The sequence below is a fragment of the Aotus nancymaae genome, unplaced genomic scaffold, assembly GCF_030222135.1.
Source record: "Aotus nancymaae isolate 86718 unplaced genomic scaffold, 86718_ANA_hifiasm-v0.15.2.pri h1tg000065l, whole genome shotgun sequence".
NCBI lineage: Eukaryota > Metazoa > Chordata > Mammalia > Primates > Aotidae > Aotus > Aotus nancymaae.
The window spans coordinates 4,752,431-4,777,427 of NW_026988480.1; the positions used below are offsets into that span (position 1 = coordinate 4,752,431).

The 24,997-nt window shown below is 44.8% G+C and overlaps 1 protein-coding gene and 1 long non-coding RNA gene across 9 annotated transcripts in view; one reads left to right on the forward strand and one right to left on the reverse strand.

Annotated features, from left to right (window-relative positions):
- The window catches only part of GRB10 (growth factor receptor bound protein 10), a 203,790-nt gene that overhangs the window by 140,362 nt on the left and 38,431 nt on the right, over positions 1–24,997 (forward strand). The window lies entirely within an intron of this gene.
- On the reverse strand, positions 12,684–14,862 carry LOC110567961 (uncharacterized). Its single transcript, XR_002478293.2, has 2 exons — positions 14,651–14,862; positions 12,684–13,798 (listed from the first exon to the last, which is right to left on the reverse strand). It is a non-coding gene; the product is annotated as an uncharacterized LOC110567961 (long non-coding RNA).

The following is a 24,997-nucleotide window of genomic DNA, read 5'->3' on the forward strand; positions in this document are numbered from 1 at the left end:
GTAAAGACCTACTTATGTTGATTACCACATCTAGGATAGAGTGAATTTCAGGACTTCCGAGCCCTGACCCCTTCCTCGAACCTTTCTCCACCTCTGTGTTCTCCCTAATGAGAGAGTGGCCCAGAGGCGCCGCGTGGTAGCCCACGGTGGCTTTGGGGAAGCCTGCCCTCCCCAGCAGGGGTGGAACTCTCTGTCCCAGGTGGTCAGCAGCTGTTTGCAGGGACTCCAGGATTTGTGTCTTCAGAATACGGCAGACACCCTAGCAAGTCCTCTGGCTTTGCTGTGGCTATTTCTGTGTGTGTAGTGATTGTATGACAAGTCAGGCCTGTGTGGCCCTGCAGTGACGGGATGGAGGAAGAAGAGAGTCTGATGGCATTTGCATAGAAGGTTACTGCATAGTCACCACATGGAGTCTCTGACCTCATGAGCTTAGAGATCTCTGATGTGTGTTGTTCCAGTAGCTCCACACCCTGCCTTTTTTAGCTGTGCAGCACAGCTCACTGCCAGCTACCTCCCTGATACGGTCTCAAGTCCACAGGATTGCCCTGGGACGGAGGATCAGAGTGACTGATAGCAAGCAAGGGCCTTGGGTCTGCTCGTCTAAATGTCTCACATCTGTGCACCCAGCTGGTACCTGTGTCCTCAGGGATCCGACTTACCCCACCAGGACACAGCCAGGAAATAACACCCCTGCTGTCTTCTGTTCCTGTCTTGTGCCCATTCACTGACAGATTTTAGGCAGTTTCTACATGCAGGTACTGCCTGAGTGCTGGGGTCTGAGGCTGACAGGGCAGACACAGCATGGCCCTCTGGGAGTCCATAACCAAGTGAGAGAGACCAGTGCCGATCAGCTCACAGAGGCGCATTATCACAGATGGATTCCAGCACACTGCCGGGACACTTCATCTTGTGGGGAGAGCTATCAATGGGGCCAAAGGGTGAGGAATCCTTAACTATCTTGGAAGGCATACAGTGTTCCAGAAAGAGGGAGCGAGGACAGTTGAGGAAGCCACAGGCACCCTGGTGGTGGCTGAGGTAGCAGAGTAGGCAGAGCCTAGGAAGGCAGGGCCTTAGGTGTCTCAGGAAGAGATGTGTCTCCAGGGCAAAGGAGGTCTCTGGCAGGGAGGGGAAAGCAGCTTTGCACGTTGCTTTGCCTGCTGCAGTGTGAAGGATGGACAGGGCTGCAGGAGGTGTGGGATGGCCGGTTGGGATGCAGGTGCAGGAGGTGCCGATGCACAGTCTGAACTAGGGCAGTGGAGTGAGGTTGGACAGCGGAGTGCGTCTAAGGAAAATGGGTAAGATGCGGTGATTTTTCGCTTTCTCGTTTTCATGGTCTGTAAGACAACTTGAGTTCTGTGTTTTCTCCGTGTTTAAATACATGTTCGACCTAATGAACAGGTCGTTTCTAGATTTCATTCTTCAATAAAAGGAGTCAGGGCTGCCTGGAGATGCTTGAAGAGTGAAGGGAACATGGCATAAAGACACAGGAACCAGCATGAATGGCCAGGGGAAAATAATGACTTATATGTATGGAAACACCTGGCAGACACCCTTCTCAGGTGAGCCACACTGATGTCACCAAAAAAGGGACAGGGCGGCATTGTGTGCCTCCTGAGCTGCGGCATCCGGGGGACACAGCATCACTTTTTCAGTGTTCCTGCCCCAAACCATAACTACAGCTAATCTCAAAGGGATGTCAACTGAGCCAGGACCAAGGGACATTCTCCAGAATGGCCTGGACTCCTCAGGGGTTTCGAGGTCATAGAAGACCCCTACAGAAACAAAAGCCAGAAACAAAACCCATATCTGAGGAACTAAATAGCCAAAGCAGTCACATGCAGCTTTGATCCTGGACTGAATCTTGAACCAAGAAAAACCTTGCTTTTTTTCCTTTCCTAAAATGGACAGGAGTCGAACACTTGGCTGAATTTGGGTGAGGTCTGTAAATTAGCTAATGGTGGTATATCAGTGTTGATTTCCTGATGTTCATCATTGTACTGTAGTTAGGAGAGTGCTGTTGTTTTTAGGAGATACACACTCAGTTATCTAGCAGGAAAGGGGCTAGATGTCTGCAACCCACTCCCAGATAGGTAGACAAAGAGAGTGGGAATTTGAGAAGGCAAATGTTAATATTTAGAGACTGAGATGAAGAATATATACAGAGAGTTTTTGTATTTTTGCACATTTCCTGTAAAATGCTAAACAATTACTTCAAAATAAAAGTATTCCAAAATAAAATGCTAAACAAAGAAAAACCCCTGCTCAGAATCAAAAGTACACCTCTTAACGTGCACTGATGTTGCAGTGTGCTCTTTTTAGAGGAGAAACCTCACAGAAAACAGAACTGACCAGGGCATACCGCAGTAATTCTCCCTATTAACCGAAACCATGTCTTTTAAGGCCAGACCATGGCAAGCTCTGCAGGGGTGCCCTTTCCTGGGACTCTGTGAGGGTCTGTGAGAACATTTATTGGCATCAACTGACCAGTCTCTGGTTTTTCACAACCCCTGGGATCAAGGCACGCTCTGAGCTGGTGCTGCTGGCCGCAGGAGACACAAGCAGAGCCGCCTCCATGGGACCCCCGCGGTGCCCTCGGCGTCCCCAGGCATTCCCCACGCTTCAGGAGAAGCCAGGGACATGCTGCTGCTTCCTTCCTTCTTTCCAAAAGCCACGGAATACTCCTAATTCTGTTGGCAGAACACACTGTGCGAAGGGGGTTGTCTCTTCCATGCTCGGCTTCCTTGGGTATAAACATCATCCGAGGGCGGGGGATTCCTGAGCCGTCAGCCCTTGAGCCTCAGCATACTGAAAGGTTCCCGAGGAGACAGAACACAAGGAAATAAAGACCTCATGGTCTCAAGCACAGTGACAGCCGCATGATGCACTTCTAGCCAGATTTATATTGGCGTCTGTACTCACTCACAGTTCAAGAGGAAGATCTTGTTATCATTGCATGCCCCATCTAGCCTGCAGTTTAGAGGTCCCTCTTTGATCTACCAAATTTACTTGGGAAGATTCTTTATGCAGCCACCTGGGGAATGGCAGGGGTAGCTAGTCATGGACCCTGTAAACAGTGGTGAAGTGTGTGGAAGGAAAACTTGTCTCCTCCCGATGCATCATTTCACCAGCCCGGGGAGGCCAGTGGCTGGAGTGGTCTCTGGCAATTTCCAAGGGGAGGGGTGTGGGAGAACTCAGAGAGCTGCGAGGGCTCTTCCTGCCTGGGGAGGACTTGTGGCTTGGAATACATGCAGGCAGTTGTGCAGAGCCTGAGCTGCCTGTGTGTACACACACCTGCATGTGTATGCTGTTTCCTCTGAGATGAAAATGTCAGACCCGAAATCTCTTCCCAAGTCCTCCGCTCTCTTGGCTGTCCCAGTTTCAGCGGGTGGGGCTGGCTGAGACAAACAGCTTTTAGTGCAGTAGCATCTGGAGGCTTTGGGGGCTTAGTTATACTCCTCTTGTGTAAGCCCTTGTGTATGCTGTGGCTGTTCCCAGCTTCATGGGCGGTGCTGCAGCACAGACTCTTCCTGCTACGGCCACCTCCTGCTGCCCCACCGCCCAGTCCTCCCTCAGAGCATGCGCCGGGCCCCATGGCTTGGGTCTGACGGTGCCGAGGAAGGCAGTGCCTATGCTGCCCGTGCGCAAGAGGATGCCTTGCTTCCCATCATACCAGGAAGACGGGCACGGAGGCCAGAGAGGGGGAGTGTGAGGTGAGCCCTCGTGTATTGTGCTCACCTCCTTTGTAACCAGTTACATGAGAGGGGACAAAAATTCTTAATTTTATTCCAATAAGATTCCAGTGAGTACAAAGAGCATTTATGAATGTGAATTCTGACCTCAGTGAATTGTCTTGTTGAGGGCAGGGATCTGAAGAAGACTGCGCCATTGGAGGATCAAGAGTGAATTATCTCCATGCTGATAATTCTGAGACAGACTAAATCTGGTGTGCAGTAAGCCAAAGGATGAGGCAAATAACACGAAGGGTGGGTAAGAGAAAAACATTTTGATAGAAAAATCTGCAGTCTCAACGAAGTCGGCGTGTTGTCAGCTTTGACCAATCTCATGCCGTTGAGATTTTCAGCTGTTTTCGTGGATGGCTTGGTTGTTAGCAAGCAGCAGAAGTCTCAGAATCCCTCTCCACAATCACCTGGACTCTGGACACGTACCTGGTGCATGTGGCGTGTCTGTGTCTCTGATGACACTATATGGCCATCTCCCTCAAAGGCATTGTTCTTTTATTAGCAGTCAGGTCAGTGACCCAAGTCCACGGAAGGCCTTCATCTCTTATTCTGTAACCACCCTCTTTGGTGTATTTGGAGGTCATCTAATAAAGGGCAACTTCGCTTCTACAGAAACCGAAGTTGCTCCTATAGGTGGACAATTTTTATGCCATAGAGACCAAGAGAACCAGATTCGCTCCTGCCATAACCGTGGGCCTGTTGGGAACCTGGGAACTTGCTGCCCAGCCCGCCAGGTCTCAGGTACTTAGTGTGTGTCTGGAACACTAGCAGTGTGTGCTCTCACATTCTCTTATTATAGATGGTATTCCACTTAGTTTTATAGATGGAGTTTTTATTTATCTAGTTTTACATTGTCTCAGACACTGAGTCAGTCAGAACCCTGATTTGGAACTAGAAATGCACATTGTGTTCATCTGTTTTTGAAAATTTGAAATCTAAAATTCTACCTGAAATTTCCAGAATCGATTAGGCCCTTCCAAGTGGGGACAGCACATGGAAGCCTGAGATGAGGAGGTTAGAACAGCCTGAGTGGGGCCTGTGGGGCTGGGCGTCCAGCGAGGGTTGTCAGCATGGTCCAGTCCTGCCGAGAGGTTGGGTTTAATGGGGACATAGAAGAGGCCATTTGGATTTGGTCTTTTCATGGTGACCGATTACCTTCTTCAAAAGAGTGGCTTTGATGTTATAAAGCTACTGTCAGGAAAACTGCATGGTTCGAGTTGAATGGAGAGTGAAAGTTCTGTGCACTGAAGCATGTACCCTGAGATTCGAACGCACGCAAGGTTAGAATCTTCTGAATGTGGCATCATAGCTCTCCACTGTTTGGATGAGCAGTTGAATTAGGGCCTTACTGCATGCTGTTATGGGTTGAATTATGTCCCCCTCAAAGTATGTATGTTGAAGTCCTAGCCCCAGTTCCTCAGGATGTAACTTTATGTGGAAATAATGTTGCAGATATGATTCGTCAAGATGAGGTCATACTGGAGTAGGCTGGGCCCCTTATCCAATATGACTGGTGTCTTTTTCCAAGGGGAAATTTGGACACAAATAGACATGGGACAAGAATACCACATAAAGATAAAGGTGGAAATTGCAGAGATGCTTCTATAAGCCCAGGAACGACAAAGATGCCAGCAACCACCAGAACCTCCAGGAGAGGCCTGAAATGAGTTCTCCTTCCAGCCCTCAGGAGGATCAGACCTGCTCGCATCTTGATCCTGGACTCCTGTTTCACAGAACTGTGAGACGAGTTTCTTTTGTTTAACTCACCTAGTTCATGGCATTTTGTTATGGCAGCTGTAGCAAGCTAATACACATACCCTGAAATATTTCTAGGTTGATTTGTCTGTTAACAAAAAATCAGACCTTAGGAGTAGAAAAATATACAGTTGAATAATTAATTAGTCCTCAGATTAAGGAATGACACCTTAACTATTAAAGCAATAGGTAAAATCATAGTGGAAGATTGCTGGATTTGACCATGAAGAAAATTAATGCTATAAATCAAATGTTAAACTGTTGATAAGCTGCAAAAGAATATTTGCAATATTTGTATTTGCAATATCCTAAATAAAGAGCTCTTATAAATCAATAAGAAAAGGGTAAATCTCCTCTCTCTATTCCTTGATTTCTTTTTCTCCCAAGACATTTTCCTACTCCCAATTCATTCACTACTTCCACAGAAAAGACAACTTCTTACACCTTCTCTTCCCCTTTCTAACTTCTCACCTGGTACCCTAACCTTGGGCTTAGTAGGCAGGACCTGCTATCAATGAGAGCCACCTGCTGTGTCTGCCACCTGTTTGATCCATTCCCTATCAGCACCCACCTACCTGCCTTCCCACCCAAACAAGGCAACAGGTCACTCCATTTGCAGCTCCCCGCTTTATCTTCTCTGGGACATTGAGCCTGCAGTCATTGTCTTTTCCTTCCTCCATGGTCAGTTTCATCCTCATTCCAGAATCATTCCTGCTTGCATGCAGCCATGGCTTGACATGTCTCATCTAAGTGAAGCCCTCCCATAGCCACAATCCTCTCCGGCTGCTGCTTCATTTTATGCTGCTTTTCTGCAAACCTCTCAGGACCTGCGGCTGGACTCCACGTCTCTGCTTCTCATCTCCTGGTTTCACCCCTGCCCACCCTAGTTGGCACTCCGTTCTACCAGCTGCCCAAAATGGGTCTCATCAAGGGGCCTTGTGGCCTGCCTCTGGTCAAGACCAGTGGCCAGTTTTGGGTGGCATCGTTGGTGGCATCTCAGCAACATTTGACACAGCCTTGATTCCTAGACACTTGCTTCTCTTAAGTGTTTTTGACCCCAGCTTGTGATCTCTTCATCTCTCTGCTCCTTCATCCTTTTGCTGTCTCCTGCTCTGCCAGGGTGCTGGGTATTTGGAGGCCTACAAGCCTCTGTCCTCAGCCACCCCCACTCTAGTGGTCTTCTTTCAGAGTGACTGCTTGTGGCCCCATGCCATCAGATGCCATCCCTCTGCTCTTGATTCGGATCTATAACCAGGACATGTCACTGCTGAGAGGTGCCCTCCACCTTCACTAGAGTCTCTAGTTGCCATGTGAAATTTAACACAAAGAAAATCCGATCGAAGTATATTCCACCAAGGCCTCCTTGCCTAACTGAAAGGGATCCTCATCTGCTCAGTTGCTCTGGCCAGTGAAGAGGAGTGTATCCTTGATTCTCCCTTTGGACTCAGCTACAGATCCAGCCAACTCTCCGTCTCCAGCACGCCTCATAGCCACGGCTTCCTGCCCGCTCAGCTGTGCTATCTCCAGTCCCAGCCTGGGACGACACAGCAGCCTGTCTCCTGCTCACCTCTCCCTGCTTTACATCATCCACAGCCCAGCAGCTCTTGTGCGATTTCTGGAGAGTCAGTGGAATCCCACTGTCCTCCCGTTGCACCTGGAATTAAATCCAAGTTCTCCCCTGAGGGGTGCGTGGTCCCATCTCCATCCCTTCCCCCGTGGGAATCGTCACTGTACTCTACCTGCTGGCCTACTTGGTCCCTCACGTTTGCCGGCTCACGTCCACCTCTGTGCATTTCCCCTGTGGAGTCTCCACGCCGAGGGCTCTTCCCTGAGACCTTTTCTTCACTGCCACTTTGTCATCATTTGGGATTCAGTTCAAACATCTCTTCCTCTGAGGCCTTCCAGGGCTACTTTGAAAAAGGCAGTGCCCCCAGCCAGCCTCCCTCTAACACAGCACTTGCTGTGTCTCCATGTTGTTCATGTCTCCTGAGATTATCTTGTTTGGTAACATGTTTCTCTGTATTTACTTCTAGAACTTACCCACCTCCCCCTGGACAGGGACAGTGTCTCTTATTCACTGCTCTGTCCACAGCTCCAAGAACAGAGCCCAGCATATCCCAGGCAGGCGAGTACGAGGGCGATGGCCTTGTTTTTGTAGAAGTTCCAGGTGCTCTTCTAGGGGGATGATCGCCCTTGCTTTGGCAGAGCCAGGATCAGAACCCAGCTCCCCAACACGGGTTTCCTAGCCCCAAGTCCCCTGGCCATTCAGGAGCAGGGAGAGGCAGCTGCCCTTAACAAATATATCCATCAGGAGCTAGGCTGATCACATTGAGTAAATCTGAGGCCTGGGAGTCACACCCAGAGTACTTTGTCCTCTCCTAGTGGAGTGGCAGAGCTGAGTAGAGTGCCCTGTGAAAGCCTCAGAGAAAAAGACCTCGGACACCATTGTTAGTGTCTCAGTGACCTTGACCTCCAGAAGTAGTTTGCTTGGCTCACAGCATACTGCCCTGAAGAAGGAAAACTCTGGAAGCCCAGAGGGAATAGCTTCAGGAGAGATGGGGTCAACTGGAAACTCCCCAGGTGTTCGGTGGGAAGGGAACCTGTGCTCTGCCATCTTTGGGCTGACAGAGGACTTGGGATAAGGATTCCCAAAGGCAAAATTGAGGATGGGTCTTCCTTACCGCCTTGGGTCAAGGCTCTGCCTTCTTTTCCCTCACAAATTAAGGCAGTAGTTAAAATTACTGTTTCCAGATGAGGATGATCATTTTCCTTAATTTCCTAATGCTCCTTTTTAAACCTTTTCAAAAATATTCCATCAGCCCAGCTTCTGTCCCCATGTGCTATTCAGTTCCTCTTGTTCCCATCAGGGTGGCATCCATGTGGCTAAAGCCAGTGGGGTTCTCTGTCTTCCACTTGCTGGACTTGTAGCAGCGAGGGCCTCCTGTCACTCACTGCTCTCCTTTCCACGGCTCCATCTGGGTTCCCTCCCTCTTTACTGGCGGTTCCTTCTCAGCCTTCCTTGTTGTCTCTTCCTGTTTTTCCAGTCACTGGGGCTTAGTGCTTCCTTTCTCCTCTCTGCGCTCCCGCCCTGGCCAGCTGCGGCCATTCCCTCAGCTTTCCACCTTGTCCCTATGCTGATTGCTCCCTGGTTTACATTCCCATCTAAACTCTTCCTCAAACCTTAGACTCCTGTTTCCAGCTGCAACGTGGCACCTCCACGTGGGTGCTTAAAAGACATTGCCAACTCACCAGGTCCAAAGTCAGCATCTGATCCTCCCCTCCAGACATGATACCTCCAAATTCCCATCTCAGAGTGGCAGAGCAGTCCCCCGTCGGAATTTCACTCCTCTTTCGAGTTTCACGCCATCTCAGCCTGTGTACCAGAATTGAACAGCACCTGCCTGTCTCTGCTGCAGGACCCAGGCCTGGGCTTTGCCTTCCTTGCCTGTGTTGTCGTGAGAGCCTCCTGACTCAGCTGGTCCTCACCTTCTGCCGCCTGGGAGCGAGCATCACTGTCAGCCCATGGCATCTTTTGCTGCCTTCGAGGACCCTCTTAGCCAGCAGCCTTTTGCTGAACATATTTCCTTTGCCTTCCACCACCTGACAGTCTCTGAATTTTGCTTTTTGTCTGTCTTCCCTACTTGAATGAAGTTCCATGAAGTCAAGGGGTTTTATTCCAGACCCAAATCCCAGCACCTTCGTTCCTGGCACAGATGAGGTTCTCAGGGAGCATCTGCTGAGTGAGTGACAGCAAGGGCGCATCCCCGCCCTCCCCATGCAGCTGGACCAGAGATGGCTTGAAGAGGTTCAGCCAATCTAACTCAAATGTGAAAACATTTTTCCAAATTATAGATTATATTTTAGGTTTAAGTTTCATTAAATTTTGATTATCACTAAAAACCTTTTTTCAAAAAATGTTACTCGTGGAAATGCCTCTTGTAATTCTGTAGCACTAATGATTTTGATCTGTTTTTTAGGTTATAAAATGTGGTTAGACACCATATCTGTATAACCAAGGTCTTTATCTAGACACTGATAGATCCTGAGATTGTTTTGTTGTTTTGCTTAGATTGTTGTGATTCCAGTCAGAAGAGAAAATTGTACTCTTCCTTCCTAAATGAGCTGTCTTCCATTAGTAGGTATATTTCATCTTATGGTCCACGTTTTCTGCCTCTTCTTAGTTAGTGGTACTTTCATGGATACCCACGGTTGCTGACTTTGTGGCCAGGGTGAGTGGAAGAGCCTTGAGCCTGGCTCTGCAGCCACGTTCCTATCTGGCCCCACTGGCCTGGCCAGGTGGGAATGGTGCCCGCGGCACCAGGGCTGCTTAAGCATCAGTAGGTGAGATGGATTTGGTTGTTGAATCTATACCAGTTGGTTCAAGAGCTACTTCCTTTTATGGAGAAAAGGGTCTCCAGGAACATGAATGCATTAGAGGCTAGCATTTTCCCCAAAGATGTTCATGTGGAAATTTTCTTCCCACTTCACCCCGACTCATCTCTTTCCAAAGAAGTTGGTTCATTCAGTCAAGGCATGACAATTTGCAGACCCTAGAACTACAAACAGAATTCAGAGTCAGGAGTAAGTTTGCTGTGACTTATTACCATCACCTATGTCCAACCAGGAGACCAAAAACGGAGAACCTAGTTTAATTACAAAAGTAACGTTCATAGTAAAAAAAAACAAAAAGTGAAACAAATGCTGCAAAAAAGTATTTGGTAAATGATGAGATTCACTTTCTTCTCCGTTTCCAACTCCAGTCTCATTCTCCAGAGGTGAGCTCTGTGGAGTATCTTGTGTATCATAGTTTCTGTTTTGCCTTCCCAGTTAACAGTATTTTTGTGATTATGTAATTTCATTTTAAAGCTTACTTTTTATGTGCATTTTTGTGATTTCCTCTGCAGCTTCATGGTGTTTCATTGCATAGAGGTGTCGTGATTGATTTAACTCAACCCTCTTTTGATGGACAGCTCTGTCGTTTGCAGTTCTTTCTAATTATGAACAGAGCTGAAATGAACATTCTTGTGCATAGGTGTTTGGTCATTAACGGGGAAGTGGATGAATAGACAGATGGATAGGTTGGTTCCCAGCATTGTCATTGCTGGAGCAAAAGTTTTATGTGTTTATAAGAATATGGGTGGGTGTAGAAATTCATTTTTATAAATAAGACCAAGTGCTGTATATCACTTATAATATGGTGGGAAGGCTTGTGACTTGGGGGCTGGCCACTGGCTGGGACTCTGCAGTTCCTCGCAATGTGGCTTTGGACCAGTTCTCTCACTGCCCAGGGCCTTGTACCACTGGGACTCTGGTGACAGTTCCCTGGGTGGTGGGGGGACCGTGTCCAGGCAATCCATCACTTTGATTGGCTGTTTCTGTAGTTTCCAGAAACTCTAGACGATGTTTACTGAGCCTGTCTGGAGCAAATGGACTGACCCCAAGAGGTCTGATACAGCGGCGTTTGCTTTCAGATCTGCCTGGAGACCTCTTGGAGTCTGAGAACTCCGGGCAATTGGAGGATGGGGGTAAGATGTACACAGTCAGTTTCAGGTACTTATTCTTCTTGGTGTTAGACCTTCTGAGCTGGTACTTAGTAGATCCTTTTCGTTTGCTAGGTTTTAAAGGAGTTACTTCCCAAACGGCAGTGTTTTTGGCTCATGTTTCTTCCCTGCTAGTCCAAAAGATATACTCGTGGCTGGCTGGAAGCTGCTGTGGGTCACTGCTGATTTTTGCTTAGATTGTTTGGTTTTTAGTACTGAAAGAGTAGCAGGCCGGGAGTCCAAGGGCTGCCAGTGAATATGTTCTGCTTTTTCAAAGAAATCTCCATAATTTCTGTTTTCCTTTCCCAGTTATCAGTATCTTTGTGATTATGTAATTTCATTTTAATGGTATATAAGCTTACTTTAAAAAAAATGAGTTGTAGGCAGTATAAAGATTATTAGTATAAACTATATTCATAGCAAATATATTTTGGGGATGAATTAGGATTTTGGGGGTGAAAGTTTTATCTACAAATACATTTTCTTGAATGTTGTAATTAAATAAAAATATAGACCTAAGGGACAGCTCCATTTATGAAATTTTTATCATGTCTCCCGTTTTCTGCATTATCCAGAATGAAGATGGTACTGGGGAGTGTAGCCCTTTTGTAGTGTTTTAGAGATTCTGCGCCTGCTGTGTGTCTCAGCTTCTCAAACTTCGTTGTTTTCTAAATTTCCAGTGAATCTGCCAGTCTTCCTTCACCAGCCACTCCACTCATCCCATACCCAGCCCCATCCACCTGTCTGTCATTGTTCTGTTGTCTAGCATGTGCCCCACCCTCCTACCCTCACCTTCGTGATTGTGGGGCCTTAGGAGACAGGACAGCCCTGCCCCGCTGGCTGGTGGGTGGTGGCCCAGTGGGCTATGTAGAAGCTGATTTCCTGCTCTTGCCAGGATGGTATTATGATCCAGGGCACTGCTTGCATGGCAGGCTTTACAGAGCCTACCTGAGGTTCCCTACTCAAAAAATCACAGTTAGACCTGTCCTGCTTACTGAAGGGCTCAGGCGAGAGTTTTTCTGTAACGGAGTGACCACCAGTCAGTGACAGGATTTGAAATAAGACATGAAGGAGAAGTTGTCCTGATAAAAACAATTCATTACTGTAAAAGTAGTCTGATTATACTACATGCGATTCAGCTTGCTGGTGGGCTGCTTTTGGTTGGGGTGACCTGCCGATACAAGAGGTGGGGAGAAGGCAGTGGGGGCTGGTGCCGTGTCCTTTCCCTGTCTGTGGGCCCGAGCTCGGCCATTGCATAGCCACCAAATAAAGAGCTCGGGCATGGACAAGGGGACCCTGTGATGGCCGGCTTGTGGGACCTCGCTGGGCAGGTGCACACACACCTGTAGGGACCCAGTTCCAGGGGCTGGACTCATGGAACCCCACCTGGACACCTGGGAGATTTTGTTGAACCAGTTGACCTCCTCAGCTGTGACTGAGCCACACTGGCTAGGTATTTTGGATCTTAAAACATCTGGGATCATGAAGACAGCTGTTGAATGGAAAAGGAACAGAGATGCTCCTGGTGAAGATAGCCCTGAAACAAGGGCCCCCATGCTTTCCACTGTGTAACTTCCCATTCTGGGGTCATCGTTGCTATGGGAAAAGACACTACTGAGATGCTGAGTGATGAGAGGAGAGCCACAGGTCGTTATTTTCACACGTGTGTGTTTCTTTAAACTTTTATTTTGAAAAAATTTCAAACATATAGAGAAGTTGTAGTAATAGAGCAAAGAACTCTCATATGTTCTTTACCCTGATTCCCCAATTGTTAATATCTTTCCCACATTTTGAAGCATTTCCATTGTCCCGTACATATGTAGAGATACATATATTCACATATATACATTTATATGTACACATACCGTCATTCTTTTCTCTGGACCATTTGAGACTCATTTGTAGGTATCAAGTCTCTTTACTCCTAAATACCTCAGAGTCTATTGACTAAAGGCAGGGTTATGCAATTACATAGCACAGTAAAGTTACCAAAGTCAGGATGTTTAACCTTAAGAAGATGCAGGGTTGAATCTACAGACCTCATTCAGGTTTCCCTGATTGTTCACATAAACCTCCTTTATGTTATTCTTTTATTCTGGTTCAGGAACCAGTCGCAATCATTTTAAGACTTCTTTAGTTTCCCTTAGTACAGCGCATTTCTCAGCCTTTCCACACCTCTCGTGATGGATGGGATTTCTTGAAGGGCTACTTTGGTTTGTGTGGTGTTTCCTTGGCATCCCATCTGGTCCACAGACAAGAGGTGGCCTTCTACAGCCATGATGATGTTGGCTGGTCCAGTTTTTGCTGATGCTGATCTTTACGACTTGATTATGGTGTTGTCACTGAAGGTTTGCATTGTTAAGTTACTATAGTCTTTCCTCAGGGGACGAGGGGCATTGGTTACAGGACCCCCTGCGTGTACCCTAATCCGCTCATAGTCAAGTCCTGCAGTCAGCCCCGGGAAGCCACATATACAAAAAGCTGGCTTTCCATATATGCAGGTTTCAAATCCCATCAAGACTGTATTTTCCATCTGTGTCTGGTTGAAAAAAGAAATGCTTATAACTGGCCTCTCATGGTTCAAACCTGTGTTGTCCAAAGGTCACCTGTATTTTCCTTTTGTACTTAGGAAGTTGTTTGAAGGAAGATGATTTGAGACTGTGTCGACTCTCTGCTCTCTGCAGATGTCCGTTGCCTGGTGCTGTCCTGTCGTGATGATTCTTGCCTGGTGTGTCTGTCATTGTACATCCTTGAGTAGGCATTCTGCTTGAAGAAATGTCAGTTACTATTTTTTGTTTTGTTTCTTATTTAGTTTCCACATTTGTTACAATGAACACATTACATTTAGCATAGAAAACTAATGTATGTATGTGTCTCTGCATGTGTGTGTGTGTGTAGGAGTATAAGGATTAAGTATTCCTTATCTGAAATGCTTGGCACCAGAACTGTTTCAGAATTGAGATTATTTTCTGATTTTGAAATGTTTGCAGTACACTAACCAGTTGAGTATCCCAATCCGAAAATCCAGAATGCTCCAGTGAGCATTTCCTTTGAGTATCATGTCAGCATTCAAAAAGTGTCAGATTTTAGAGCTTTTTGCATTTCGTATTTTTAGATTAGCGATACTCGACCTGTATGTATGTGTATATATATTTATGTGTATATGTATGTGTATGTATGTATGAAGCATGTGTATGTGTGCATATGTATGTGTGTATCATTTGTGTGTATATGTGTGTGTGTTTGCATATGTGTGGGGTATACAGCATGTGTGTGTGCATGTGTGTATTTGTATGCATATGTGCATATTTGTGAGTGTGTGTGTGTGTGTAAGTTTCCGAGCCCGCGTCCTCTTTGGTTGGCTGTTCTGGTCCCCTGGTTCTGAGCGCATGGCCCTTTGTCCTGCCTCTCCCTGCTGTATACTCTCCAGTTTCTCCTGCTAGTCTCTGCCTCCTGCTTAGGCCTCTGCAGCTCTAGAAGAGGGGACAGCAAGTGCAGTGCAACAGGACCCAGACCAGCTAGTAAAGAAAACTCCCAGGCACACAGCAAGCTAGGGCACAGACAGATTTTGGAGCCTCTGTGCAGAGCCCCTATCACTGCCACAGAACTCCTCACCTTTTCCCCACCCCGTGCTCCTCAGGCGAGCAGCAGTGGGTTTCGCAGCCTTCCTGGTACTCTGCCACTGGCCAGGTTGAGTCTTCCCATGCCCCTGCCTCCTCGGCGCCAGTCTGTAGACACACTGAGCTCACTCACAGTAAATCCTCAGGCTGCTGAGCATCAGCCCAAGAGAAGGCTGTCACCACCGGCAGTCCCCAGTGCCTACTCTCACCAGTGTCACCAGCTGACTGTCCTGCCACAGGGACGTCGGGGGCAGCAGGAGTGGACTCCAGCCCTGCAGCTGCCCACGTGTTTGTGTTTGTGATGGTCTGCCTTGTCTGTATGTCTGGAACTCGTAGTTCCACCCCTCCCAACTTTGCACAGCTGCAAAGACCATGAGTGGCTGCAGCCCTCAGCTGCTATCATTGTCATTACACAGGAAAGTGAGTGCCCCCAAGTGGCCTCTGCCCTGCAGAAAGTCCTTTCCCTTATCTGTTCTAAATGTACTGCCCTTCACAGCTCTCATGAGTGTGTTCTCGTTACACTGGTGCCAGAGCTTTTAGGATGCCCTTTGGGGAGACTTGCGTGCCCTCTGCACACTCCAGCAACCCTCACCTCCTCCTTCCCTTACCGTGGAAACTAGAGGAAAGCCATTCAGATAGGGACATCTTGGTGCAACGCTGAATGGAAGACTTGAACAGTCACCAGCAAAACGTTTTGGCTGAGAGGCTGAGAGTGGAAGAAGCTGTGGGTTTGAATGAAGGCCACAGCCCCCGTCTTTTTGATGAGTATAAAATTCAATCATAGTAGAAGTGATACAAGCAACTCTTTCCTAGCATTCATTCACCGAACGGATGAACAGGTAGTGCAGAGCGAGCAAGAGCGAGGAAGAGTGAGCAAGATGTAACCCTCTGTCCAGGAGCTTAGGAGAGGAAGAAAGACAAAAAATGTTCCCAGCAACAGTGATAGACACTCACTGGATTGGCAGCAGGACTACGTTCCGACGAGCCTGCGTGACTCGCTCTGCAGAGGAGCTGGTGCCGTGTGTGTGTCACATGTGAGGAACTGAGCCTCCAGGTACTGCAGCCTGCCTTTCTGTGCTCAGCTCCATAGGGTTGGGACCTGGCAAAGCTGAGGATGGAAGGCCACAGAGGCCCCGCCTTGCCTGTAATCACCACATAGACCTTCTGTCCATCTACAGGAAAAACAGTTCAAATGCTGTGAACTATGTACAAGGAACAGGTTAAGGCAAGAGTCCCAAAGTTAATTCCAATTTAGGAAAACCTTGAGCCCATACTCCTAGATATCATGGATGAGGTCAGTGAGATGTCAGAAGAAAAGGAAGATTTTAAATGTGAGATGATTTTGGGTGGCAAATAAGCTAGAGGGAGAAGAGAGAGAATGCTGGCTCTTCTCGTAGGTTTGAGAGGAAAGGTGAAATTCTCTTTATGGTCAAGTTTTGTAGCAATGTCTGACTCAAGGGAAAATGCATAAATTCTAATTCTTAGTAAAATACAGTGGTGGGTTATAGCATGCTTTTGAAGTTCAGCACCTTCTAGAGAGCAGGGTGGAGGGGCACAGCACTCGCAGCAAACCTAATGTGGTGTCATGGTGTCTCCACATGTACCACAAGCTTCCTCCAGGTTGTCATCTGATGCTTGAAGGGGGCAGCCATTCCTCCAACATGTCCCTCTGTGCCTGCTGGGTCTGCCTCTGTCATGACCACACAGTTAAAGCAGGAATTCAAATTATGGCATGTAGCCCATTTGGGGATCTCCAACATTTAGATCCAAAAAACATACCCAACAAGGAGTCATGTCTGAAAACAAATCTCTAGCTGACTATAAAGCAAGCTAACTCTATCCCTGCTGGAATCTGAGCCCCAAAGGACAGTAGGTCCAAGAGAGCCCTGCCCCTGTTTGGGAAGACACTGAGGTTGAACGCTCAGCCCAGCTTAAACCTTTCTGGAGATGACCCCCGCAGGGACACTGGTACTGGGGTTCTTTCATGCCATACTTTCTTAGCACTACTCCCCTTTAATCCACCAAGGGAGATTTTTTTAAAGTCATTTTAAATTTTAGTTTTGACAAAATGATCCTATTTTATAAAAATATGTTTTTCAAAATAACAGGCTATGCATATCCATTTTAGAAAAGATTAAAAAAAATGCAGATGAGCACATCAAAACTGATTCTTCCAAATAGGCCTGTCTACTTGGTATAAAACCAGGGTAGAAGCTACTGCTTCGAATCTTACTGTCCACTCACTTAGCCAGTGAGACCTGTTCTCTGCGAAAAGTCCCATTAGGGTCTCCGAAAAACGTGGTCGACTTTCAAGAACTCTTTTTAGTTATTTCTAGAACTTTATCTCCTTTAGAAAAAAGGGTTTGTAAAGACAACATCTTAACATCTTTTTGATTCTCACTGAAAACTTGAAAGCTATTGATTGTAAAGCAGACTTTAAACACTTGTTTATTTTTAAATTTCAGACTTGTGGGTACACGTGTGAATTTGTTACATGGATATATTGCATAATGGTGAGGTTTAGGTTTCTACTGTACTCACCGAAATAGTGAAGATTGTACCCAATAGGTAATTTTTAAAACCTTCGCCTCTTCCTTCCATCCTCCTCCATTCTGGAGTCCCCAGTGTCTGTTATTTCCATCTTTATGTTTATGTGTACCTTTTGTTTACCGCCCACTTGTAAGCGATAATGTGTAGTATTTACTTTTTTGTTTCTGAGTTACTTCACTTAAGATAATGGCCTCCAGCTCCACCCATGTTGCTGCAAAGGACATGATTTCATTCTTTTTTATGATTACATACTATTCCGTGGTGCATATTACCACTTTTTAAATACAATATACTGTCAAGAGATACTTAGGTTGATTCTGTGCCTTTGCTATTGTGAATAGTGCTGTGATAAACATACGGATACATGTCTTTTTGATATAATGATGTCTTTTCCTTTGGGTAGATGCCCAGTAGTGGGATTACTGGGTTGAATGGTAATTCTATTTTTATTTCCTTGGGAAATCTCCATACTGTTTTCCATATAGGTTGTACTAATTTACATTCCTACCAACAGTGTATTTGGTTTCTCTTTTCTCCACATCTATGTCAACATCTTTTGTGGGTTTTTTGTTTTTTTTTAACTTTTTAGTGATAGCCATTCTGAGTGGTATAAGATATCTCATTGTGGTTTTAATTTGCATTTTTCTGATGACTAGTGATGTTGAGCATCTCTTTATGTGTTTATTGGCCACTTGTATGTCTTCTTTTGAGAAACGTCTGTTCATGCTCTTTGCCCATTTTTTAATGGGATTGGTTGTTTTTTTCTGGCTGAGTTGCTTGAGTTTGTTGTAGATTCTGGGTATTAGTTCTTTGTTGGAAGCATAATTTGCAAATATTTTCTCCCATTCTCTATGTTGTCTATTTACTGCACAGAATCTTTTTAGTTTAATTAAGTCCCATTTGTCTATTTTTATTCTTGCTGCATTGCTTTTGGGGGCTTAGTCATAAATTCTTTGCCTAGGCCAAAGTCCAAAGTTTTTTTCCTAGGTTTTCTTCTATGCCTTTTATACTTTCAAGTCTTACATTTAAGTCTTTAATCCATCTTGAGTTAATTTTTATACATGGTAACAGACAGGGGCCCAGTTTCATTGTTCTGCATATGACTAGAATTTCCTGTAGATTTTTCAGTTTGTGTGGTTAGAGATGTTCATAGAGATAGCCAATTTTCCCAGCACCATTTATTGAATAGCGTCCTTTTCCCATTGTTTATTTTTGTCAACTTGGCTAAAGATCAGTTGATTGTAGGTATGTGGCTTTATTTCTGTGTTCTTTATTCCATTCCGTTGATTTGTATGTCTGTTTTTGTACCAGTATCATGCTGTTTTAGTTCCTTCAGTGATATAATTTGAAGTCAAGTAATATAATACCTCTGGCTTTGTTCTTTTTGCTTAGGATTGCTTTGGCTATTCAAGCTCTTTTTGTTTTGTTCCACATGAATGTTACAATCTTTTTTTTCTAATTCTGTGAAGAATGATATTTGAAATGTGATAGAAATTATGTTGAAACTGTAGATTGCTTTGGGGATAGTCATGGTAATTTTAATGTTACTGATTCTTCCAATCCATGAGCATGGGATGTCTTTCCATTTGTTTGTGCCATCTGTGATTCCTTTCATCAGGATTTTGTAGTTTTCCTTGTAGAGATCTTTCACCTCTTTGGTTAGATGTATTCCTAGATATTGTGTGTGTGTATGTTGTGTGTGTGTGGCTGTTTTAAACAGGATTGAGTTCTTGATTTCATTCTCAGCTTGAAAATTATTGTTGTATAGAAGGGCTAATGATTTTTATATGCTGATTTTGTATTCTGAAACTTTACTGAAGTCGTTTATCAAGTCTAGGAGTCTTGGAGGTGTCTTTAGGGTTTTCTAAATAGAAGATTATGTCATCACTGAGTGTGGTGGCTCACACATGTAATCCCAGCACTTTGGAAGTTGAGGTGGGTGGCTCACGCTTGAGTCCAGGAGTTTGAGACCAGCCTGGACAATGTAGTGAGATCTCATCTCTAGAAAAAGGTACAGAACAAATTAGCTGGGTGTGTGGCACATGCCTGTAGTCCCAGCTACTTGGGAAGGTGAGGTGGGAGGATCGCTTGAGCTCAGGAGATGGAGGTTGCCATGAGCTGAGATCACACCACTGCATTCCAGCCTAAGTGAAAGAGCTAGACCCTGCCTCAAAATAAGTAAATAAATAAATAAATCATGCTATCAATGAACACAGAAAATTTGACTTTCTCTTTTCCCACATGTATACCTTTTGTCTCTTTCTCTTGCCTGATTGCTCTGGTTAGGATTTCCAGTACTATGTTGAGTAGTAGTGGTGAGAGTGGGGACATTCTTATCTTATTCCAGTTCTTGAGGGGAAATGCTTTCAACTCTTCCCTATTCAGTATTATAGTGGCTGCGGGTGTGTCCTGTATGGCTGTAATTCTTTGGGGTTATGTTCTTTCATGGCCTAGTTTGTTGAGAGTTTTCTTCATGAAGGGATGTTATATTTTACTGAATCCTGTTTCTGCATCTATTTAGAGGATCATATGGTTTTTGTTTTCAGTTCTGTTTATGTGATGAATCACATTTATTGATCTGCCAATGTCAAACTATCCTTGCATCCCTGGAATTAAATCTGCTTGATCATGACGTATTATCTTTTTAATGTATGGTCAGATTTGGCTTGCTAGTATTTTGTTGAGGATTTTGCCATCTATGTTTATAAGTGATGTTGGCCTGTAGTAATCTTTCTTTGTTGTGTCCTTGCCTGATTTTGGTATCAGGATGATACTAGTTTTGTAGAATTAGTTAGGGAGGAATTTCTTCTCAAATTTTTAGAATAGTTTCTGTAAGATTGGGACCACCTCTTGTTTGTATGGCTGTTAAAATTTGGCTGTGGAGACAGGTGCAGTGGCTCAAGCCTGTAATCCCAGCAATTTGGGAGTCTGAGGCAGGTAGACTACTTGAGATCATGAGTTCGAGACCAGCCTGGCCAAGATGGCAAAACCCTGTCTCTACTATCTCTCCTAGAAAATAGAAAAATTAACCAGGTGTGGTGGCATGTGCCTGTAGTCCCAGCTACTTGGTAGACTGAGGCAGGAGAATTGCTTGAACCCAGGAGGCAGAGGTTGCAGTGAGCCAAGATCGCACCACTGCACTCCAGCCTGGGAGACAGAGTGAGACTCTGTCAAAAAAACAAAAATTAGCTGTGGATCTGGGCTTTTCTTTTTTAATTGGAAGATTTTTTTTAAATTATTGATTCAATGTTGTTACCCCTACTGGTCTATTTAGGATTTCTATTTCTTCCTGATTCAGTCTCAGGAAGTTGTATGTTTCTAGGAATTTATCCATTTCCTCTAGATTTTTTAGTTTGTGTGGATAGAAATGTTCATAATAATCTGTGATGATCTTTTGCATTTCTGTGGTATCGGTTGTAATGTCACCTTTTTCATTTCTAATTGTGCTCATTGCAATCTTCTTTTGTTCTTGGTTAAACTTGCTAGCTATCAATTTTATTTATCCTTTCAAAGAACCAACTTTTTATTTCATTGACCCTTTGTGGTGTTTTTTGTTGTTGTTGTTTTGTACACTTAGTTGTGCTCTGATCTTTGTTTTATTTCTTCTGCTAGCTTTGTGTTTTGTTCTTTTTTTTTTTTTTTAGTTCCTTGAGGTGTGACATTAAGGTTGTTAATTTGAGAACTTTCTGTCTTTTTGATGTAGATGTTTAACACTATAAACTTTCTTCTTAGCACTACTTTTGCTGTATTCCAGAGGTGTTGATATGTTGTGTCTCTATTTTCATTCATTAAAAAAAAGTTTTTTCTACCTTAAGTTTATTGTTTACCCAAAAGTCATTCAGGAGCACATTTTTTAGTTTTCATGTATTTGTATAGTTTTGAGAGTTCCTTATGGTATTGATTTTTAATTTTATTACACTGTGGTCCCAGAATATACTTGATATGATTTTGATTTTTAAAAAAATTTATTGAAATGTGCTTTATGGCAAAACATCTGGTCAGTTTTGTTTCATGTGCAGATGAGAAAAATGTGTATTCTGCTGGTGCTTAGTAGCATCTTCTATAAATGTTCATTATTTCTGTTTGGTAAGGTCTAGCTTAAGTCCAGAGTTTCTTTGTTGACTTTCTGCCTCAGCTACCTGTCTAGTGTTGTCAGTGGGGTGTTGTAGTCCCCCACTGTTATTGTATTGCTGTCATTCTCTTCTTTTTGCTGTAGTAGTACTTGTCTTGTGGATGTGGGTGCTTTGGTGTTTGCACACATATTTCCAGAAGTTAAGTCCTCCTGTATTGAATGCATTCTTGTTATATAATGCCCTTCATTGTCTTTTTTTTCACCCATTTACTTTGAGTCTGTAGGTGTCTTTAGCCATTAGGTGGGTCTCCTGTAGACAGCAGATGACTGGGTCTTGGTTTTTATCCAGCTTGCCAGTCCATGTCTTTTAAGTGGAACACTTAGACCATTTGTGTTCAAGGTTAATATTGGTATTTAAAGTTTTATTCTTGTCACAGTGTTGTTAGCTGGTTTATTTATAGTCTCAGTTGTGTAAGTGCTTTATACAATCTGTGAGCTTTGTCTACTTATGTGTGCTGTTATGATGGTGAGTATCATCCTTTTGTTTCCATGTTCATAACTCCTTTGAGAATTTTTTTAATAGAATTTGTCTAGAAGTGACAAATTCCCTCAGTACTGGCTTATCTGGGAAACACTTTATTTCTCCTTCATTTTTGAAGCTTAGTTTGGCAGAATACAAAAGTTTTGACTTGTATTTCTTTTTAAAAGAGGCTAAAAATAGACCCCCAGTCTCTTCTGACTTGTAAGGTTTCTGCTGAGAAGTCCACTCTTAGTCTAATGGGATTTCCATTATGGGTGATTTGAAACTTCTGTCTAGCTGCTTTTAAGATTTGTTTTTTGACGTTGACCTTGAATTAATCTGATGACTGTATTCTTTGGGGAGTGTGCATCTTCTATAGTATCTCTCATAGGTTCTCTGAATTTCTTATATCTGCATATCTACATCTCTAGCAACTTTGGGGAAATTTTCCTGAATTATTCCTTCAAATATGTTTCCAAACTTATTTTGTTTTTTTCTCCTTTAGGAATACCTATAAGTCCTAGGTTTGGTTGCTTTAAATAATCTCACATTTCTCAAAGACTTTATTTTTTTAACAAAAATTTATTTTTTCTTCTTATCTGGGTTATTTGAAAGACTAGTCTTCAAGTCTCCTTGACAGAATTTCTCTCTCTATTGTTGAGAATAGAATTCTCTGTTGTTGAGTAGGGAATTTCTTCTCTATTGTTGAAGCTTTCAACTGTTTCTTAAAATTCCTTCAGTGACTTTATTTCCATAAGTTGCTTGTTTTTTAAAATACATATATGTATATTCTTTTTCAGAATTACTCTTCTGGTTTTTTTGTATTGGTTTTCAACTTCCTCTTGGGTCTGACTGAGTTTCCTTATACTCCATATCTTGAATTCTTTATCTGTCATTTCAAGGTTTTCCTTGTGGTTAGGAGCCGTTGCTAGAGGGCTAATGTGGATGTCCCAACATTGTTTCTTCGTGGAGCTGGAGTTTTTGTGTTGGTTTCTTCTCATCTGTGGAAACTGTTACTTATTTTTTATTTTACCTTCATTTGGTAGGATTTTTTTCTTCTCTCCCCCACCTTGAGGATATGACTATTCTGTATGTTGGTTAAGTTCCTTTAGCTTGGCTTCGCTTCTCTGTACTTTTAGGGGACCAAGGCTCTTATGAATTACCTGGTTATAGACAGCTTTAGTGTAGTGGTTTCCTCAAATGTTAGCTGTTTGTAGGTTGTAGTAACAGTGTTCAGGGCCTGTGATCAGGCTCACTGTCTCCTACAGAGAAATGGGGAGGTGGAGGTTTCAGGAGGCTTATCTCATCCCCTACCTCTGTGCACTTCTATCAGCAGGACTTTATGGATTTATGCAGTTCACCCGACAAGCCAATAGGTGGCGCTTGCAGTTGAGAGGCAGTTGCAATAATAGCAGTGGAATTCTTGGCCTTTGTTGATGTGGGGAAATACCAGGGTTTCCCTGGCCATGGGCGGAATTCCCAGGGATCCCGTCCTGCACTCTGCCACCAGCCTGACTGGAGGCAGCAGAGCTGGGCAGGGCTGGGTCTGGCAAGTCTGTGACCAGGCTCTCCAAGGCAGGTGCAAGTGTCAACTTTGGCGGGGGTCTAGGGACAGCTCTCAGGCCACTGGGACAACCCTCTAGGGTGCAGCATGGTTGCCTTTCTTGCGCCACAGAGTTGCTTCAGGAGGAGGAGCAGCCAGGATGCTTAGCCCAGCAGGTAGCCCTGATGATTGCCAGCTCACACTCTCCCAACCCTGTGGGTGTCCCTCCAGCATCCAGCCCTAGCAACAGACCCAACCAGCTAGGCTCCTCCCAAGTCATCCACACCGCCCTGCGTTCCTGGTGTTCAGGACCTCAGGACTCCCTGCAGCAGAAACCGCAGCTATCAGACCTCACCCTTCCTGGTCTGGTCTCACTAAGGGCAGGGCTCCTGCCTCCCATGGCACTATTTGAAATCAGGCCAGAAGTCTCATCTCCATAGCCCTGGGCAGTGTGCTGAGTCCTGGGGAGCTGAGGGCAGGCCTCAGGGTCAAGCCCCAGCTGTGATGGGGAGCACTGAACTGCTCCCAGGCTACCAACAAACCATTTTAGGTGGGACAGTGCAGGCTATTAAGCACATTTCTATCTTTTTTTTTTTTTAATTGTACTTTAGGTTCTAGGGTACCTGTGCAGATCATGCAGGGTTGTTGCATAGGTACATACATGGCAAAGTGGTTTCCTGCCTCCATCCCCCCATCATGTATATCTGGCATTCCTCCCCACGTTATCCGTCCCCACCCCCCGCTGTCCCTCCACTAGCCCCCCTGCAACTGCCCCCAGTGTGTGATGCTCCCCTCCATGTGTCCATGTGTTCTTGTTGTTCAACACCCTCCTACGAGTGAGAACATGCGGTGTTTGATTTTCTGTTCTTGTGTCAGTTTGCTGAGAATGATGGCTTCCAGATTCATCTATGTCCCTACAAAGGACACGAACTCATCGTGTTTTATGGCTGCATAGTATTCCATGGTGTATATGAAGCACATTTCTTTTAAGTAAGTTTGAGTTTGAGTCACTATATAATTGGACAGGATTATTATGCGTGTTCTCATGGTGAGTAGAGCCATGTAATCACACATAGTGCTTCAGTTATCATCCCTTAGTTCAAAAAAAACATCATTAATTTAAAACAGAACTAAAAACTAATGGCAGAAGTAATTCCTTTTTGCTGAGATTAATTTACCCTACCTTGGTTGGTTCTGCCCTAGTCTGAAGTAAATGTAATTTACCCTAAACCTCCAGGCTTCTGGGTCTGTCCAGTTTGAGGGCTTCAGGGCCACATGGAATCAAAAGCCTTTTTGTGTGAGGCCTTGGAGCCTGCCTGGCACATGCTCGGTAGTGGCTTGCAGTGGAGAAGAAAGGCAAGGAGGGCCATGGAAGAGAGCCCTGGTTAGATCCTGGCTCTAGTACTTTCCACCTCCGTGACATCCGGCAGCTTTCTGCCTTCCAGAAATAGTTTCTCCTCCCATCAAAGGGGCAGAGACATATGCCGTGGAGTTAAGGTTTCTTCCGCCTTCCTGGCACAGCAGTCTTCCTGCTTTCTCCTCCAGGCCCCGCTGAGGCCAGGTAGGGTAGGGTAGGTTACCCAGAACAGGATTTCTTCCACATTCACCACCTCGTGTCACGTCTTCGAGCCCTTTGCCTGCTTTGATAGTTACTCTT